The 21,464-nt window shown below is 37.3% G+C and overlaps 1 protein-coding gene across 7 annotated transcripts in view; it reads right to left on the bottom strand.

Annotated features, from left to right (window-relative positions):
* LOC102904052 (cysteine-rich secretory protein 1-like) overlaps positions 1-21,464 on the bottom strand; it is a 107,881-nt gene that overhangs the window by 27,226 nt on the left and 59,191 nt on the right. For 2 of the 7 annotated variants that reach the window (XM_076557866.1, XM_076557865.1), the window contains one exon: positions 19,689-19,795. The exons of 4 other annotated variants lie outside the window; for them this stretch is intronic. The gene's annotated coding sequence lies outside the window, so the exon portion shown is untranslated. Of the gene's footprint in view, positions 1-15,558; positions 15,584-19,688; positions 19,796-21,464 lie in introns of those variants that run through there. One more of the 7 variants, XM_076557864.1, reaches the window with a different exon arrangement.

The following is a 21,464-nucleotide window of genomic DNA, read 5'->3' as shown; positions in this document are numbered from 1 at the left end:
AGGCTGTAACTAACAACATCGAATTGTAAGTAAAGACCTCTCAATAAGAGGTAAATTATGCTTGGTACTAGAAACCTAGTCAACTACCCAGGGCTAGTTAGGTCATGGGTCTTAGAGGAGAATTTACCATCACTTTACTAGACCAGTATAATTCCTGCTTTGAAAAAGCACCAACTGTACAAATTGTTCAGAATTGCTGTGATATAAATAAGGCTTATCCTTGTCCTGCTGGGGACCAGCTCCTGCAGAGATCAGGACTTGAGAAATGTAGATGTAGCAGGTGATATAAAGTCATATAACAGCTTGAATTTTTTCTGAGCCTCTAGGATTATTTTATTTGATACTGTGCTCAGGAGGCAGCATATAAAGAGAATATATGTATATCTCTCTCTTCCCAGGGCCACGGAGTTTATTTTTTTTATCCTACAACAATGATTACATCAGTCTATATTTGCATTTCAAAAATATTGAATACATGACTATTTTCCCAATGTGAACTAAAACATCTTTAAAAAGTCATAATCATAAAATTCAATGATCACAGTTCCTGGAGCAAGCAGATAGAGTTTAACTGGGCAGTCAGGAGAAGCCTTTAATGTTTTCTCATGGTCACTGTTGCCAGACAATTAGAATGTTAAAGTCTAATTCTTAACTTATAATAAGCAAAACAAAAATTCTTATCAAATTATACTATAATCTATTTTAAACTTATATATATATATACTAATTTATATACCTACATAATTTCTGCAACATTCCTGTCTTTCTTATTTTTATAATCTTCAAATGATTAACTCATAATGTGAAATCATATCATTTTTTCTTGATTCTTAGTTTTCAACTTTTCATTTTATATCTATAAAAGCATTATCTTCACTACAAAATAGGCAGAAAATGTTGCCAAACTCATTCATGGGGTTTTTTTGTACTTTCTCCATCTTGATTTTCATCTCTATTTCTGTGGTCTAGTTAGAACATCCTGTTCAGCCATCTCATCATTATTACTACTTTCAAATGTATAGGTTTTATATTCCTTTTTCAATAAATTTATTCATCTTATTTCCTTCCCCAGACCATCAACATTTTGAGGGCAAAGAGAACAGGTCAGTGAATCCTAAAACCACTGTACAAATGATTTTTTTTTTTGAGTAATAAATCTAAAGGAGGAAGTGGGGCTGTATCCACTCAACCAGAAACTGGACTTTGTCACGCAGTTTCCTTAGCAAAACAACAGTCCTACAGTCTCTTTAGCTAAGTTATGAGAACTGGAACTTTGCCACACAGTCTCTTTAGCCAAACAACAACCATACAGTCTATTTAGCTAAATGATGAGATGTGCCTCCACTGCCCAACACACTGGGGATTGGTATGTGTAACTGTGTCATAGTTAAACAAGAACAAGGCTTTTCTTGTGGGAACAATTTGACTCAACATTGGATCATTAACTGCCAGTGCAGCCACAAAGTAAACTTTTGGTCTCTCTTTCTATGTAATCTCACTTCCACATCTACAGGCTTTCCACAGTAAGATGACAGCAGACCTCAGGATATGACTTCTCTCTTTCTCCAACAACAGTCCAAAATAAATCTCTTTTTCTTTGTAACTTACAGTTCTCCAGTTTATTGTTATCTTAGCAACACCAGTGGACTAAGACAAAAGTACATTATAGAGGTACCAAAAGCCATTACTGCAGTTTACTGAGCTATGAATAACAACCTCATCCCAGTGTATAGTTTGTTATCCTAACTTCATGAGGAGAACAAAGAAGAAGGAGGCAAAGGAGAGAAATGGAAGTATATCTATATCTATCTATCTATCTATCTATCTATCTATCTATCATCTATCATAGATCTGTCTATATCTGCCTCTACTATATATATATATACACACACACATATACGTTCAGCCCACAGCACTAACCTAAAATTATGAATGGTGTGAGAAAGATGTCTCCAAAGTGCTGAAGAGATCTAACATGTAAAAGCTCTTATATGCCTAAATAGTATGTTATGTGCTCTTTTCATATAAAAAAGATTTAAATGACACTATCTGTGTAAATAGAACATACACGCATATGAAAAGTTGAAGATGAGTGCGATTGACAAGTAAACAGATTTGGAGCCTTAATAAAATTAATTAATAAGACTTCTATTTTGTACTTTAGCATCCCTGGGAAAGGTGTGTATTTCTATTAGAAATGCTACCTTTGTCAATCTTCTTAGTAAGTATACTTATGAAAGAAGCTATTTTCTTGGGTCAGGTAGCTTTTTGTTACATATTCCTTAAATGATGGGTTAATCAGGATGAAAGAAACATGCTGCTGCATACATAATCAATGTAACTTTATCTTAACTTAATAATATATGTTTAGGCTTATTCTCATGAGTTAATAATTTTATTTCAGATACATATGTAATGTCCTTACTCAGTAAGTTATTCATACGCATTTAAAATTTCTTTGGTGTGATTTATTTAGAGTAATCTATTCTTTCTTAAATATAGAAATTTGATACATATTAATTCTTGATTTTTATAATAAAGTTTTAAAAGTTGGGTACTGAATTAATGCTAGAAATAGTGGACTCTTAGGAATTAGTAATATCTCAAGGGTGGCACAGAGGTAAAGGCCTTACTTCTCACACATGAATAAAATAAACTTAACCATGTTATTGTGAGTTTTGACATTTGTGTAAGAGCCTCCACTAATTTTGATGTTTATATGAGTCACTGAAATTGTTGTCTCACCAATGGTTAGATGCACAGAAATTAATACCACCCACTGTATTACCTCTAAATATGTAAGATAATTCCATTCACATGTGTAAGCAATTAGTCAAGATTAACTCTTCATTGCTGTTGAAAACTATGAGGAAGGAAGACATACATGCTTAATTACTTGATCAGGAAATATGTCTGTTGATAATCCTGTGATGATATAAAAGATGAGCAAAATATATGTACAAATGATGATGTATTTTTTCTTGGTTAATCAACACTATCATACTTAAACACACACACACATGAAATCATCTAAAAATCAGAAATTAATAAATACTTTCCATATCATCTTGGGCAGTGTTCTCGTATGACTGATGGCAGTATTTTCAACACAGATGACCATAGTAGAATAAAAAACTTTAACATTGTATATATTAATATTATTCTCACTAAAGTCTGTCTTAAAACCATTATAATTTCCAGTTCTTATCTTACAAGAACTCCCTGTCATTAGCAATGAAAATGCCTTGAAACCTTCATTACATGATAAGAACCCTTCATTTTAGTGATAGGCTAAATGCTATTTGTTTTGAGTTCACATTCATCTTTGTTTTCTTAATATTTGCAGGTATTTTTGTCGTGGTGCATTTGTCATTCTAACTTTGGTGTTAGGAACATCATCGTAACTCCTGAGTTGTTGGTTTTCATTAATTGAAATCATTGTCTTTCTCAGTAGTAGTTTATACATGTGTAATGAGTGTTAAATCTGTTAATTAAGCCGGGCGGTGGTGGCTCACACCTTTAATCCTAGCACTCGGGAGGCAGAGGCAGGTGGATCTCTGTGAGTTCGAGGCCAGCCTGGTCTCCAAAGCGAGTTCCAGGAAAGGTGCAAAGCTACATAGAGAAACCCTGTCTCGAAAAAAACCAAAAAATAAATAAATAAATAAATAAATAAATAAATAAATAAATAAATCTGTTAATTAAGCATTTGATAAAAGTCCATTCTATATGTCAGGTCACACATTCTCTTTGCTCACAACTAGATACTCAAAATAACAAAATGTTAACAGAAAAAAATCCATTAATATCTTGAAAAGTTTCAGAACTTTTATTTTTAGATAGTTTTAATTTGTTATTTGAGAATTTCATATATAATTGTATTTTTATCAATTCCTTCCTCCTTCCCCTTCCTCTAGTTCCTCCTGTATCTCCCTATTCCTTCTCATGTTCCCTATTCCTTAATTGTTATTGCTAGATATAAATATAAACATAAAACCTAGAGAATTCAGAGCCAATTTCTTGGGAATTGATAAAGTGTTGATTAAGTTATCAAATATCTTATATCTAACTTATCAGTTCTCCTTCTTGGAGAAGACTTATTCTTCCTCTCTCACAGCAGTCATTAATTGCCCTTGCCTTTTCATCTATGGGTGGAACCTCCTAGGATTCCTCTATCCATGTTAGTTAGGATGTTTTGAATAACTGCTCATTGTTTTAAGCATACTTAAAATAACTGTAAGTCTTAACACTAGGTGTGGCATGCACAAATGGGTTCATGTAATTTATTTTATATTACTTTGATTCTTAAGATGATGTGTTTCTTTAAAATAATTATGAAAAAGCAAGTTGGTTCCTTAGATAAGGAATAGACAGTCATTAGTCAACACTAGGGTTTCTTTTGCTTGGTTTTGTCTTTGCTTTTTGTTTGTTTGTTTCATTTTGGCTTTGTCCCTTACTTCCTTTTCATTCTTCTCCCTCTGGTAATTTTTCTTATGCTACAGATCATACTGCAGTTCTCTGTCGTTCAGCTACATTTCTATCACATGATCTCCTTAGTGAAGTTGCCTTGAAGCTCTGTTGTAGCATATGAGTCTGGCTTTTCCTGAAAACCTTTAATGATAAAACCATATAAACAAAATATGTTATTGACCCCATTCCGTGGACTCCATATTCTTGCCCACAACTTCAGTAGAAGACTTCTGCTTTACCAGAGGCTAGGATGGATCTAGGGACCCAAGATAAGACACCACACATGTCCTGCTAACACTCCTTAAAGCCCTAACAACATCCCCCAACAGAACTCCCTCCCCCTGAGCATCATATTGCAGCCCACAACTTCAGCAGAAGACTTTTGCTTTACTGAGGCCAGATCAGTTCTAGAGATCCAAGGTAAGACATTGAGCACAGCCAGCTAACACTCCCTAAAGCTGGCCCAACAACCAACAATTCACCTCTACCCCTAAGCTCCATATCCTAGTCCACAATTTCCACAGAAACTTCTCTATACTGGAGGCCATGCAATACTAGGAATCTCAGAGACCAGGCAGGTACCCAGTACCCCAGAGGCTACACAGGTACTTGGAACCACTGAGGTAACATTCGCATACCAAACCTCAGAGGTCTTGCAGTCATGAAAACCTCAGAGTGTTAATATAGGGGAGAATTCTACCAGACCTTGAACGAAGAGCTAATACCAGCACTCCTCAAATTATTCCACAAATTAGAAACAGAAGTAACATTGCCAAATGCATTTTATCAGGTCACAGTTACCCTGATACCCAAATCACACAATGACTCGACAAAGAGAATTATGAACCATTTTTCTCATGATCATTGATTCAGAAATACTCAAGAAAATAATTGCAAACCTAATCCAAGGACACATCAAAAAATCATCCACCATGATCAAATAGGCTTCATCCCAGAGATGCAGGGATAGTTCAACATAAGAAAATCTGTCAATGTAATACACCATATAAACAAACTGAGATTCCATCATACACCTGTCAGAATGTCTAAGATTACAAACATAAGCAACAGCTCATACTGGTGAGAATGTGGATCAAGGTGAGCACTCTGACATTGCTGGTAAGAGTGCAAACTTGTACAACTACTAAGGGAAATGATATGGTGGTACCTCAGAAAATTGAGAATTGACCCACCTCAGGGCTCAGCTATATACCCATGCTCTACTATACCACAAGGAGACTTGCCCGGCTATGTTCATAGACTCTTTATTTGTAGTCGCCAGAAACTGGAAACAACCTGGATGTTCCTCAACTGAAGACTGGATAAATATAATGTGGTACATTTATACAATGGAGTATTAACTAGCTGTTAAAAACAATGGCATCATTAAATACACAGGCACATGGATGGAACAAGAAAAGAACATCCTCAGTGAGATAATCCAGACCCAGAAAAACAAACATAAGTATGTACTCACTTGTAGGTGAATATTAGCTGTAAAATAAAGGATAAGCATGCTACAATCCACAGACCCAAAGATGCTAAATAACAAGGAAGGCTCAAGGGGGTGGGGGGGTCATGTGAATCTCACTGTGAAGGGAAAATAGAATAGAAATCAAAGGTGGATGGGCCTAGATGGAGGTGGGCATGGAAACAGGAGGGATCAGGCAGGAGGAGGAGGGAGGGAGAGAGTACTGGGCAAGACAACTGGAATCAGGGCTATCTCTGGGATGAGCCAGAAACCTAGTGCAATGGAAACTCCCAGAAATCTATGAGCATGACCCTGGCTAAGACTCCAAGCAAAGGGGGATACAGAGCTTGAAATGGCCATCTCCTTTAAGCAGGCAACACATCCAGTTGAGGGATTGAGACATCAATCCAGCTATATACCTTTTGACCTCCAATTTATCCTACCTACAAGATATGCTGGGTTAAAGGTATTGCAGAAATTGTGGGAGTGGCCAACCAATGACTGGTTCAGCTTGAGACCCATGCAATGAGAGGGAGCCCACCCCTGGCCTGGAGGGCCAGAACCCAGAGGCTGGACAGCCCAGAGACATAGGATAGAATCAATAATGACTGGCAAATAAAATAAAGTCAATGAAATGATCCTTGATGATATTCTGCTATACTCATAGATAGGTGCCTACCCCAATTGTCATTAGAGAGGCTTCACCTAGCAACTGATGGAAACAGATGCAGAGGCCCATAGCCAGAACACAGGGAATTCTGATGAAGAAAGGCAGAAAGGATTACAGGAGCCAGAGAAGCCAAGGACACCACAAGAAAACCCACAGAATCAACTAACCTGGGCTCATCAGGGCTCACAGAGACTGAATTGACAACAGAGAGCTTGCATGGGACTGACCTAGATCCTTTGTGTATACGTTACACTTGTGTAGTTTGGTCTTCTTGTGGGACTCCTAACAGTAGTAGCAAGGGCTGTTCCTGATTCTTTTATCTACTCTGGGGACACTTTCTCCTATTAGGCTGCCTTGTCCAGTCTTAATAGGAGAGGAAGTGCTTAATCTTACTGCAACTTGATATGCCATGGCTGGATGATATCCATGGAAGGCCTGCCCTTTCTGAAGAGAACGGAGTGGCCAGGGGAGGTTGGAGGGGGTTTAGGAGGAGAGGAGGGCGAGAGGCAAAACTGTAATCAGGCTGGAGAAAAAATTAATTAATTAATAAAAACCCAAGGTATTGATGCCAAAAATATAAGCTCTATAACAAGATAAAAGGTATATCATTGCTTTTTGAATGGGAGCAAAAATAACACAGCCTAACAGATTCCTGTATAGTGTGGACATAAGCTGTACCCACATCTTCTTGCTACTAGTGTCTTCTTTATGTCATTTACATCCACATGTAAATAGATAGAGAGATAGATGAATAGATAAAAGACAGATAGAGGAGAGAGACAGAAACACATAGAGAGACATCACAACTGAGTGTAATAGCAGAAATGTGAATGCTATTTTTAAAGAAGAAAGAAATGATTAAATTCTCACTAAAATAAAAAATGTTATTATGTGCTGTCTTTTAAAAACAATGTTTTATTGCTATTTATGGTTATTTTAGTGTTTTTACAGTATACATTGATCTAAATACAAAAATATAGTTATTAATATTAATTTGCTAGACAACCAGTTGCAGAATTTCTCTAGCTCTGTTTAAGAAGTTATACTTAATACCTCACAAACAAAGACTAAAGTCAAGATAAATCATTATAACATGCAGTTTTCCCCTTATTATAGAAAATACTGGTGAAATAGAGTTGCTAAAGGTTATCAGAAAGAGAAATTATTTCTGTACAAGAAAAGGCAGAGAAAAATGCAATAGCTTCCCATCCTCCACCCTTCATTTGTATATACAAGGTTGCTGTTAGTGAATGCTCTCTTCTCTTAATGCACATTTATAGCTTACTATTACCAAGTATCTTATAAAGGCTTTAATAATTCCCCATGTATAATTGAAACCATATTAATGATGAGATTTCAGGAATACTCAGAAAACATTAATGGGGCTTAGAATAGGTAACGTGTTGATTTATAGATGCTGGAAATCATCTGTTTGACATTCTTCTGTGAGTGAGCAAAGTATGTAAAAAAGATGTGGCTACTGTTAGGCCTATAGTGCTTCAGCATATGGCCACACACCCATTAATATATAAGCAACTAGTAAGACTTGATGAGTTTAAATAGACATAGAGTTGGGTGGATATAAAATGGGAGTGATCTGGGAAAATGCTAGAGAAGGATAAATATTATCAAAATACAACATATGAAATTCTCAAAGTTAACAAAAATCCATATTTGGAAATAATCTCCAGCCCCTTCTTCAAGAGGCCAACACTTCACAAGAGCCTGGCCAGCTTTTCCCCAGCAGCTGTGTTCTTGTCTCTGTATCTGGACCACAAATCCAGCAGAAGCCATGCTGGTACCCAGAATTCCACCTCAAAACTCTGGCAGAAGCCCCCTGATCTACCAGAGGCCACACCAGTTCCCAGAACCCCAGAGGCAATACCAGCATCCAGAAGCTCAGATGCCACATAGGATGCCAAAACCCCAAAAGAGGTAATCTACTGAACTAGAGGGCATGCCAGTCACCAGAACCACAGGCTACTAAAGCCAGAGCACCAGAAAGAAAATAGAAACTCAGGGAAAAAATAATTGCCCCACACCCAGGTGCATAGAGGCTAGCATAAGAACATCAACAATAACCAGGGCAATATGTCACCAGTGGAGCTCAGCTATCCTACTGTAGCAAGATCTGAATATACCAACACAGTTAAAGAACAAGAAAAATTACCTTAAAACCAAATTTATAAAGATGACTGAGGTCCTTAAAGAGGAAAATTTAGGAAGCACAAACAATTGGAGGAAATAAGTAAATCCCTTAAAGAAATTCCAGGAAAACACAGACAATGGGAGGAAATAAATAAATCCCTGAAAGAAAGCCAGGGAAAAAAACAAACAAGTGAAGGAAATGAATACAATTGTTCAAGACCTGAAAACAGAAATAGAAGCAATAAAGAACACACAAACTGTGGAAATCCAGGAGATGGAAAATTTAGGTAACTGAACAGAAACTATGGACACAAGCATCACCAACAGAATACAAAAGATGGAAGAGAAAATCCTGGGAGTAGAAGATATGATAGAAGACATTGATTCATCAGTCAAAGAAAACATTAAATCTAAAATATTTCTGATACAAAACTGTTGACTTTTTGCTGACCTATTCAGATCTTGTCTGCTGGACCTGAGATCTGAGGACCTCAAAGAATGGGACAGACTACAGTCTAACACCATAGACAACCTTACTTCACTTGCAATGTACTTTTATACTCAAATGTCACAAAGAAAGCAGTGATCCATAGAAGGTAGTTTGAGTTAAGAATAACATGATGAGAAAAACATTAGCTGTGGATATTAGCTGTAAAGTAAAGGATAATCATGCTATAACCCACAGACTCAGAGAGGCTAAGTAACAAGGAGGGCTCAAGGGGGGCGATGCATGAATATCCTTGGGAAGAGGAAATAGAATAGATTTCCTGTGTAGACTGGGAGTGGGTGGGGATGGGAATAGGAGTGATCAGGTTGGGGGAGGATAGAGAGAGCAAGTACTGTAAGAGACTACTAGAATTGAGGGAGCATTTTTGGAGAGGTAGAAACCTAGTGCAGTGGAAAGTCCCAGGAATCTACAAGAGTGATCCTAGTGAAGACCTTTAATAATGGGAGATATGGAGCCAGAACCAGCCATCTTGTGAACCAGGCAAGGCTTCCAGTGAAGGGATTGGGACACCAACCCAGATACAAAAATTTCCACCTACAATTTGCCCTGCCTACAAGATATACTGGGGTAAAGGTAGTGCCAATATTGTGGGAGTGGCCAACGAATGACTGGTCTAACTTGAGAGCCATGCCATGAGAGGGAGACCATGCCCAACACTGCCTAGAGGGTCAGGAACTGGAGGCTAGATAATTCAGAGACCTAGGACAGGGCCAAACATGACTGGCAAAAAAAGTCAATGAAATGATTCATAATGAAATTCTGCTATACTCATAGATTTAAGTCTAGCCCAATTGTCATCAGAAAGGCTACAATCCAGTAACTGATGGAAACAGATGCAGAGACCCATAGTCAAACATTAAGCAAAGCTCAAGGAGTCCTGCAGAAGATGGGGAAGAAGGGGTGTAGGAGCCAGAGGGTCAAGGACATCTCAAGAAATCCCACAGAATCAACTAATCTGGGCTCATAGGGGCTCATAGAGTCTGAACTGACAACCAAGAAGACTGCACAGGATTGATCTAGGCCTTCTGTATATATGTTATGGTTTGCATAGCTTGGTCTTCTTTTGGGACTCCTAACAGTGGAAGCAGGGGTTGTGTCTGACTCTTTTGCTTGCTTTGGGGATGCTTTTCCTCCTACTGGGTTGCCTCATCCATCCTTAATATGAGGGGATATGCCTCATTTTACTGCTATTTTGTATGCCATGTTTGACTGATATCCCTGGGAATGCTACCCTTTTCTGAAGGGAAAAGGAGGAGGAAGAGATCTGGAAGAGAGAGAAGATGCTAGGGGAGGGACTAGGCAGAGAGGATCGAGGAGAAACTGTAGTCAGGATGTAATATATGAGAGAAGAATAAAAAATAAAAATAGAATAATTTTATTGGAGATCAACTAGTACAGCATGGACGGCAGAGACGTACTGAGAATGAGTACATTTGATGCTTAAAACAACAATTATTTTATTAATTACATTAGTAACATTATTAAATGCACAAGGTATTGTAAAGCCAAGAAAAATGTTTGAAAGCAGTGTCTTTTAAAATAATGTAGCATCGCCGGGCGGTGGTGGCGCACGCCTTTAATCCCAGCACTCGGGAGGCAGAGCTAGGCGGATCTCTGTGAGTTCGAGGCCAGCCTGGGCTACCAAGTGAGCTCCAGGAAAGGCGCAAAGCTACACAGAGAAACCCTGTCTCGAAAAACCAAAAAAAAAAAAAAAAAATAATGTAGCATCAAAAAAGGCAATGCTGAAATGAGGGTTTGTGCCTAATCTTACTGTATCTTGTTATTTGGTGTTTGATTCATGTCCCTAAGAGGACTGCTCTTTTCTGAAGGGAAACAGAGGAGAGGTGGTGATGGGGTGGTGGGGTGACTGGGAGGAGTGGAGGGAGGGGAGGCTGAGGTCAGGACGCATTGTATGAGAGAAGAATAAACAAAAAGTAAAAAGTAAAAAGAACTCTAAAAGATGATGATGTTGAAATATCTGAAGAAAGTTACATTTGAAGAAACTTCCCCACTAAGAACAAAAATCATAGTCAAGTTTAAAGTTAAAAGTAAATGTGGGGTATCTAAAGCATATTTTATCAAGTAATACTTTGTCAAAGTATTTTTCTCTCATTGCTAATACTAAAATAATATAAAATCATGATTGAGATCTTTTCTCATTCTCTCTATTTTGGCATGAAAAGCTTCACTGTTTATCCTCAATTCACCCTCCTAAATTCTACGAATTACAAGTCTTATAGGCTAGAATCCTAGGTTGAGATCTAGTGTCAGGCTGCAACCAGAGAGTTTGTGATGACCTTCTTAATGTTCATACATGCTAAGGCTATCTTAAGAACACTAAAAAATCCTGCTCCATATTTTCTATGAGAACACCTTGTCCTCTGCCTCATCTCTGATGTCTATCACTTTTATTTATTACTACATACTTTATTAGAAATATCAATATTTTGCTCCCCTTGTTCAGTAGCAGTTGGCCAATTTTTGCTGTCCTTAACTTTTCACATAGCTGTCACCTGCTTTGCAGCACTCTGGGCCATGTTTCATGACCTTCATGGGTTTTCCCTCTACTAGCCACAGTTAATCTACATTTGACTTAGTAATGTCTTCCTAGACAGAGATTAATAAAAATAAGCCAAAAGTATTCTAATCACCAGTGTTCATGTAGTACTAAGTATGGAATATTTGGGATATATTCACTAAGAACAAATCTCCTTTTGTTCTGATTTTTGGCTTAAAACATTTAAAATAAGTAGTCTTGATAATTATATACATAAATACCGTATTTGCTCATTTGCACCTCTCCTTTCCTCATTCCAGATACTCCCATGTTCCTCTTTCACCACTATCTCTCTCAAATTCATAACTTCTTCTTCTTTAATTATTGTTTTATCATACACACACACACACACACACACACACACACACACACACCCTGCTGAGTCTATTGAGTGTTACCCTTATGTACATGTACTTAGAGCTGATTACTTGAGACTGGATAACCTATCAGAGGACTCATCCCTAGATAAGATTGTTCTCCCTCTCTCATCAGCCTCTGATTGCCTGTAGCTCTTCATCTAGGCGTGGGGCCTTGAATTTTCCACATCTACATTGGCATGTTGACTGGTGATAGCATTATGCTGGTACTGCTCTGTCAACAATTGTTTTTAAGATTTATTTATATGTGTATGAGTGTTTTGCCTGCATGTATGTCTGTGAGTCACATATGTGAGGTGTCCTCAGAGGCTGAAAGAGGGTTTCAGATGCCCTGGAGCTTTAGTTATAGATAGTTGTGAGTCACCATTTCAGTGCTGGGAGCCAAACCTAGGTTCTCTGCAAGAATATTATTAAGATGTCATGGATTCATCTTTCCTTCTGGTTAGAAACAGAATCTCACAGTAATCTGGCTTTTGAAGTCTCTCTGCCTTCTTCTCTGAGATGTCTACTGAGCCTGTAGTGTATGGTTTCCCTTGTAGATGTATCATTTGGGCTCATGTACCTCACAGTCACCGGTGTCTTGAGGCTCTAAATCTGTCCTTAGAGTAAGATAACTTCTCCATGGTCTGGCTCCTTATAAACTTATCCATGCTGTGGCCCATACCTTTTATTCTCCTCTATCAAACCTCTTTATGTTTGTAAGGAGGGAACCACTCTCTCACTCCTATTTTTCTTTCCCCTAAATTCTCATTCACTGTTTCTCATTCAAACTAACTTATAGCTGTTTTTATTCATGAGAGACTTGTCCAGCTCCCATAGAAGATTTGAATATCTAACCTGGTTTGCATTTTATTCTACAGGTATCTCTAACTCATTAGTTTTTTTTAAGATCCATTTATTATTTATGGATGCTCGAATGAATTTACCTGCTCCACGAGCATGAAGAAGCTCACAGAGGCCAGAAGAGGGCATCAGATCTCCTGGAATTGGAATTACAGGTGAATGTGAGCAACCATATGGGTGCTGGGAACTAAGGTCCTTTGCAAGTACAGTAAACACTTGAAATTGCCATAACTCTGGCTCCAAATTTAGTATTTTTTTTTTTTTTGGTTTTTCGAGACAGGGTTTCTCTGTGTGGCTTTGCGCCTTTCCTGGAACTCACTTGGTAGCCCAGGCTGGCCTCAAACTCACAGAGATCCGCCTGCCTCTGCCTCCCGAGTGCTGGGATTAAATGCGTGCGCCACCACCGCCCAGCCAAATTTAGTATTTTTTAAACATGACTTCTTATCATAGATCTATCTCCCTTCTAATCTATGGTCATATTCTTGATTTCTTGGTAGACCTCTTTTCATATATTTATTCCTGGTCTTAGTGATTGTACTAGATGGTTTTGTGTGTCAACTTGACACAAGCTAGAGTCATCAGAAAGTAAGGAGTCTCAGTTGAGGAAATGCCTCTGTGAGATCCAGCTGTAAGGTTATTTTTCTCAATCAGTGATCAATGGGGGAGGGCACAGCCCATGGAGTATAGTGTCATCCCTGAGCTGGTGGTCCTGGGTTCTATAAAAAAGCAGGCTGAGCAAGCCATGAGAAGCAAGTCCAAAAGCAACATCTCTCCATGGCCTCTGCATCAGCTCCTGCCACAAGGATCCTGGCCTGTTTGAGTTCCTTTCCTGACTTCTTTCAGTAATGAACAGCAATGCGGAAATTAAGCCAAATAAACATTTTCCTCTCCAACTTGCTTTTTGGTCACAGCGTTTTATAGCAGCAATAGAAACCCTAACTAAGACAGTGTTCTATTTAAAAATATATCAATTAACTTAACAAAAAACATTTATTTGGAAAGGTGTATCATTGAAAAATAATGCTTGGTTAAGAATGTTTAGATAGAATTAATGAATGTAACATGTTTTATGTTGAACGCGATAGTTTGTAAGACAGAATTTATGAGCTTGATTCTCATTTTCAAAAGGTTAGGAATAAAGTCAAACACAGGACAATAATAACCACACTAGCCATTAGGCAATCACAATATTTGGTTAGTAAGTAAATTAGAAAGAAGGAAGAGAATTATTTTGTACTGTTTATTATTTTATCCCAGTATGAGGAACTTAGAGCAATGCTCCTGGAAACACTAAATCCCTGTCTTCCTATGCCTGACATAAAACTTGAATTTCTTACAACTGGCAGTTTGTTTTTGCTGGGCTTGGTTCCAAGCCACAGTATGACAAAAAGATATAAATCCCCACTGTGTTCTCACTAATCTCCTTGTGCTGGTGTCTTCCTGGTCTCATAAAGGTCAACCCATGACTGCTTTGGCACTCATTTTGGCCTTACCTTCTACAGTTTCTTCCTACAATTGTTAACTTTTATTAAATAAAGGTTCACACAATAAAGAAACATTTGATAGATTTATCTGGTTCTGGTACCTGATTGACACATCATTGTGTTTTCTTAATAACTCACAAATGTCTAAAGGTCATCTGTGACTCATTAAAAGCCAATCCTTGTAGCTAAGAAACTATTGCTTAACCCTCATCCAAGAAGAAATCTCTTTAGTCTTCAACACAAAGCCTATAGATTAACTATAGTTGTTTACTTACAAATTTTAACATGAAAAATTATCTCTGAAATACTTGTAGTCATGGTGAGAAAAAATATCCCTCATCCAATTCTCAACTTACCTTGGAAATTTGTTATTTATTCCAATGTTCACAAAAAAAGGGGAAGTAACCCACCGACTGTAATTGTAGTTACATTTGTAGTCTTAAAGTACATTGTAATCTTTAAAAAAAAAAATGCTGGCCTGCCTGCATTAGATCACAGTTTGTGATTAAAGATGTTTACATGTTATCCTTTTGTGTGAAGTCAAATAATGTTACACACTCAAGTAATGCCTTTTGCAAATGTCTCTTAGGAAAAAATGGAATTTCTTTTGACTATAGGGCTTCCTAGGGTAATAATGTCCACTTCCTTTCTCCCTGGCCTCAAAATTTTATCTTCAGCTAGGTGTCTACATACTCCTGGCTATTTTGTCATGTGTTTCTATCATTTAAAGAATGATTCTCAGCCTAAGGAGTCTCTTGAAAGGAAATACTCCTATATAGACTTCTCTTTACATTAGTTCTAACTGAGTTTTCAACTCTTGCACTGATGCCCTTCATTTTATGCCTCAACCTGGTTTTTGGTTTTTTATTTTATTTTGTTCTTTGTGGCATATCTACTCCTCAGAAATGTTTCTTCCACTAACAGCACGTTGTAGCATGAATCTTAAAAATTCTTATTAATAAAATCAAACCTGAGTCAGGTATTGGGGTGAACTGGAGGGTCAGAGAACCAGAACAAGCCACAGCTACCTCACCTTGCTGGATCCTCAGCTGGTCTTGTTTCCTCAGACTGGAAGCCTCTGAGTCCTCATCCAGAATGGGTCTCAGCTGAACTGCTGCTTAAAAGCCTGAATGCTTGACCAGGCCAAATGCTTAACCAGGCCAAATGCTGCTAGTTCCTGGTCTTCACGCCGTATATACCTTTCTGCTATCTGCCATCTCTCCCTGGGATTAAAGGCTTGTTTTCTGGGATTAAAGGAGTGTGTCACCATGCCTGGTCGTTTCCAATGTGGCCTTGAACTCACAGAGATCCAGAGGGATTTTCACCTCTGGAGTGCTAGGATTAAAGGTGTGAGTGCCACCATTTTCTAGTCTTTGTATCTAGTCGCTCTTCTGTCTCTGACCCCAGATAAATTTATTAGGGTGTACAATATTTTGGGGAACACAATACCACCAAGCATGTTATATTGCCTAGGTGAATCAAACCTCCCATCCCTAAAGAAGTTGTTTCAATCACACTGCTTCACAAATGGTTGAAAGTCATTTTGGCACAAATTGCTCATTTTATGGTGCCCAAGGAAAGAGAAACATTCATGTACTACACTACCTTCTTCCTTCTCCATCATTTATTTTAGATTATAGAATGGTACTGCATTTAAGGTAGAGTTTAACCATTTTGTGTATCTCTAAACACATCCTCACAGCAATTCACAGTTCTATGGTTTATTAATTTCCTAGATGTCCTTTAACTCAATCAAATTGACAATTAAAATTAACCCTCACAGCTCTTTGTAAGAAAGAATTCTAGTGCAAATGACTGGGTGATTCTGACATTAAACATTTTGCATGTGAGGAAATGGAATAATGCTCCAATACTGGGAATATATGAATGAAAACAGAAAGCTAGAAATTTAAATGCCATTTACACTTTTCACATTTTCTTAGTACCTTATGGCTTGCAAACTAAATTCACATATATTGTATATTTGAATTTCCCACATTTCTGAAAGAACCTTGCCACTATATTCATTCTGTGGGCATATATATATATATATATATATATATATATATATATCAATCTCATATAGGAAAAATTAGAACTATATTACTATTTCAAAATTGGATGATTTATTTTCTGTGATGTGTTCTAAAAATTGTAAAACTTAGATTACTCTGCATATGTGAAGTATTGCTTATATATAAAATTGTCCTTTTAACACAAAAGGTCCAAATTAAATTTTATTTTACACTTATAGAAACTATGAAAAACATTTACATGAGCCTATTTTGTATCATAACATTTTTTTAAAAAGTAGTTCTAGCCATAAATAAGATCTTACTGCTTTGTATTCATGTTCCTCAACGTAAAGAAAAATAACTTTCTACATGATTGTTAGAAAGTTTCAAAACCAGACATAAACATGTGGGTTCATTACCAGCATAATACACAGTCCATTAATTATTCTATTTTTTTCATACTGAATGTTGTTTTGGTTAATTGGAATGTAGAAAGTTAGTTAACTGTTCAGAAATATCAAACATACATTTTTCATAACTATTCCACATATATAAGGTTTTTGATTAACATTTATTGTCCACAAATTTGCTTCCATAATTTTTACTTGCAATCTAGACAAAATTTATTTCTATTTTCACGTTTGCACAAAATTAATTTAAAAAATAGCATGATTAAAATAAAAAAGTTAATTATTAAATGGGCAGAAAAAGGCACTTTAGTGTATTTCTCAGATTCTACAATAGGTTTAAATATATATATATATATATATATATATATATATATAAGTATATTTAACTTTACGCTACAATAAGAAGCAATTATTTTAGAAGTTAGATTTAGGGCAGCAGTGGTGCACACCTTTAATCCCAGCGCTCAGGAGGCAAAGCCAGGCAGATCTCTGTGAGTTCGAGGCTAGCCTGGTCTACAGAGTGAGATCCAGGACAGGCACTAAAACTACACAGAGAAACCTTGTCTCAAAAAAAAAGTTAGAATTAAAATAAATCTTCAATATTTTATAACATTTTAGAATGTGAAACTATTGTTTCAGTGACTTACAGAAAAATAAACTCACAAAATTACTATTACTTGTACTGAATACTCCAATAATTAAATAGGTCCAAATTTGGGCTAAAGCACAGTTATTTCAAATGTATAATACATTATATTTAAATAAAGTTTGTTCATTTTTTAAAGCATCCATAGCTTTTCCTTTTTTGTGTTTTTTTTGTTGTTTGTTTGTTTGTTTGTTTGTTTTTCAAGACAGGGTTTCTCTGTGTAGTTTTGGTGCATGTCCTAGATCTTGCTCTGTAGACCAGGCTGGCCTTGAATTCACAGAGATCCACCTGCCTCTGCCTCCCCAGTGCTGGGATTAAAGGTGTGCGCCACCACCGCCCGGCTTATCCATTGCTTTTAAATACCATCTGTATGTGATTCAGTCCATTCCATTACCATGAATTTTGATAATATATTTCTATGATAGGGAGACAGAATCCATCCTGCTATGGACAGTTAAGAAAGAAAGAACAAATGTTTCTCGAGAGGAAAAAAGGAAGACCAAGTACAGATGATTTCAGAGAAAAGGGAAGCCGGGACTGTAAATAGAGGGAGCAAGAACTGAAGGCAGAAACACTACACTTCACAGGTCTCGTAGTATTAGCAATATTGCAATTCATATGTATTACAATCATTGCACATATGTGAAAACACATATAAAAGTGCAGCCATCTGGTGGTGACTAAGCCATTTTGCAATAAATCCACAGCCTGAGCCACAACATTAATAAGTAATTTATATCTTAATTGCTCATTTATGCCTGAATTCACCTTCATTAACTATACTGGTAATTTTCACGTGGTGTAATGAAAACTCTGGTTGCAGCATTCCATTCTTTTGCTGAGCTATATTGCAGAAAACACAGCTAGCTGCTTCACTGATTTTATTCTGTTGTATTCTGGTCATGTTTTACAAATGCATGCTTAGAAACTTAAGCAAGCAGCAGCTTCCAATTGGGAGACATTGTTAATAAGTATCATTTTGGGTGCATTTGCAAGGCATTTTAACATTGAAATTGTCAGATGTATTTTGTTTTTGTTTTTAGTAAAGACTAATTTTTTCAAGATTTATTATTTTTGTTTTAATGTGTATGGTTCTTTTGCCTGAACATATTGTTTGCCATGTGTGTCTGGTATCTGCAGAAGCCAGAGGTGGATGCCATATCTCCTGGAGCTGGAGTTAACAGATGGTTGTGAGCCATAATGTGGGTTTTGGGAACCCAGTCTGTATTTACTGCAAGAGCACCTGACAGAAATTAACCATTTCAGGGGCCTTCGTGACCCTAGGCATGAAAGTGTTCAGTGGAACAAGGATGTTATTGCTGTATACATCCATCTGTTCTGCAGATGGAACTCCAGAAACCAAAGCAGAGAGAATATCTATGCATCCCCGCCAGCCCGCACCACTAAGCCTTTGTCATTATCATTATTGTTTTACAGGCTTAATAATGATATTCTTGCAGAAATCTAATGCATAAAATATGAATTTAATGGAATACAAGTATATGTGTGTTTGGCAAAAGGATGTGTTCTGAGTATGACATGGCAATTGAATTCATAAACTCATGGTAGCTATGGTTACCAGTACAAGCTTTCCATAGGATTGGACGCCCACAACATTCATTTTGATGGGAAAAGGGCCTTCCCCTCTGTGAGGTACTATTGTTAATTGAGGAATGCTGGAGGAGGGAATGCCAGTTTCTTCAGAGGTGTAGCCACTAAAAAGTAGCCATGCTTGAAAAATCACCTCTGATCCATGCTCATGTATGCAAGCATAATTAACACATTCTCTTTCTCTTCCTCTCTCTCTCTCTCTCTCTCTCTCTCTCTCTCTCTCTCTCTCTCTCTCATCTCTATATATCTCTATCTCTCTATCACACACACACAGAAGCAGGAAGATGACTTCAGGGGAAGAAGGGTTTCAGAAGGAGGAGGGATGAGAAAAAGAAACGGGGAGGAAACAACTAAAGTTCACTGTATACATAAGAGCAATCAAAGAATAATATATACAGATAATATATTACATATAATTTCTTCTTCTTGAGATTTCCATAATAAATTTCACTGATGTAGCATTATTTCTTTTATTTGGTACCTTTGATTGGTTGTGCTGGCTTTTAGCACTTTTCTTCTGAGGTTCCAGCTCGCCTCCGGTGAGAATTCTTAGAAAGCACCATGGTTGCACAGTGATTTTACCTACACCTAGAAGAAACAAAACAGCGCCGGGCGGTGGTGGCGCACGCCTTTAATCCCAGCACTCGGGAGGCAGAGCCAGGCGGATCGCTGTGAGTTCGAGGCCAGCCTGGGCTACCAAGTGAGCTCCAGGAAAGGCGCAAAGCTACACAGAGAAACCCTGTCTCGAAAAAACCAAAAAAAAAAAAAAAAAAAAAAAAAAAAAAAAAAAAAAAAAAAAAAAAGAAACAAAACAGCAAAGTCTCAGTGTGAGACGCATTTCACTCCAGTTACATCCCATGTCAAAGCCTAAAGGAGTAGTAAATATCTTATTTGCAAAGCAACCTCGATCTTTCATGCCCCTTCATGATAATCAACAAACTCTAGAAATTTCTTGCAATTGGACTTACTTGACATATTTTTTGCGTCTTTATGATTTTTTTGAATGAGAATGTGTTAACTTTTCTTTCTGTACATTGCTGAAAGGTAGATCTTACTCCTGAATTTTCTTATATAAAAATTGAATTTGGAGTGTAGGGTCCTCACCCAAGAGTACCAGTACCCAGTATGTGCCTAGCACCAGTATAATACCTAGTGTGGCATTCTCAGTCCACTCCCAGTACGCATGATCAATAGGACTCCTGATAACAGAGGAATGATCAATGATTCCACACTCCACAGAGACTTTACCCTGTAACTTCTTCACTGCTCTCTGGCCAATCCTCTACTCTCTACCGAGACTTAGAATTAAGAGAAATAACGTCTCATGCCAATTCTGATGTTGCTCAGTCCTACTAGAAAAGTGTATTCTTCTTATCACAATTTTGGGACACTCTCCCTTTAGCATTCTGGAAAGGAATTCAGAGATAACATACATGTGATTCCAACTAGAACTATTAGATGCTGAGGAATACTTTCTGTGTAAGTGACTTAACTATTTAAAACCAACAGAAAGGACCCAGTGTCATTTGATGCTTTACACACAGGAATCAACACACACAGACACCAGTGGAAATCATCTGTTCGCCATTCAACCTACATGTAACTGAGACTGTCCCAGAGCATGAGGCATCTTACAGTTTCAGCCTTCATGATTTTCGAGACAATTGGATCCTATGTATGCATCAAGGAATTGAAGAGCACTGATTTTCACAGATACTATTCCAAATCACAGTACAACTGAATAGAAGAGCAGAATCAGAGACACAGCAGAGTGGCATTTGACCCTGTTTATCTTCTAAACCATTTCTTGTTAAATAAGACCTGTTTAATTAGTATCATGTTGTTGTTATATCATGCCCATCTCATGTTTGAGAAATAAACATGGATTATTTTTATAATCAGAAAAATCTCTTTGTATAATTTGTTTTTATTCAAATGAAAGTACATGTGGAATCCATAAAAGAGCACAAAGGGGAAATCAAGATTCTTCTAATCATGGAATAATTGTAATTACTCATTAATTTTAATTACGGAATTTTCAGTGAATGAAAGTAGTAAGGGTAGTTCAGTCTAAGAATCTCTAAGCCTATTAGCCTCATTTGGTTTAATGTGTGTGTGTGTGTGTGTGTGTGTGTGTGTGTGTGTGTGTGTGTGTGTTTAATTACAGAGCTAACCTACCTAGACATGCCTAGCCCAGCCCTCCTATGAGGGTTTGTACCTAGTCTTATGGCATCTAGTTATACCATATATTTTGGCT

This window comes from Peromyscus maniculatus, chromosome 21 (genome assembly GCF_049852395.1).
Source record: "Peromyscus maniculatus bairdii isolate BWxNUB_F1_BW_parent chromosome 21, HU_Pman_BW_mat_3.1, whole genome shotgun sequence".
NCBI lineage: Eukaryota > Metazoa > Chordata > Mammalia > Rodentia > Cricetidae > Peromyscus > Peromyscus maniculatus.
The sequence above is the reverse complement of the archived record's forward strand: the minus strand, read 5'-3'. Positions and strand labels throughout refer to the sequence as shown.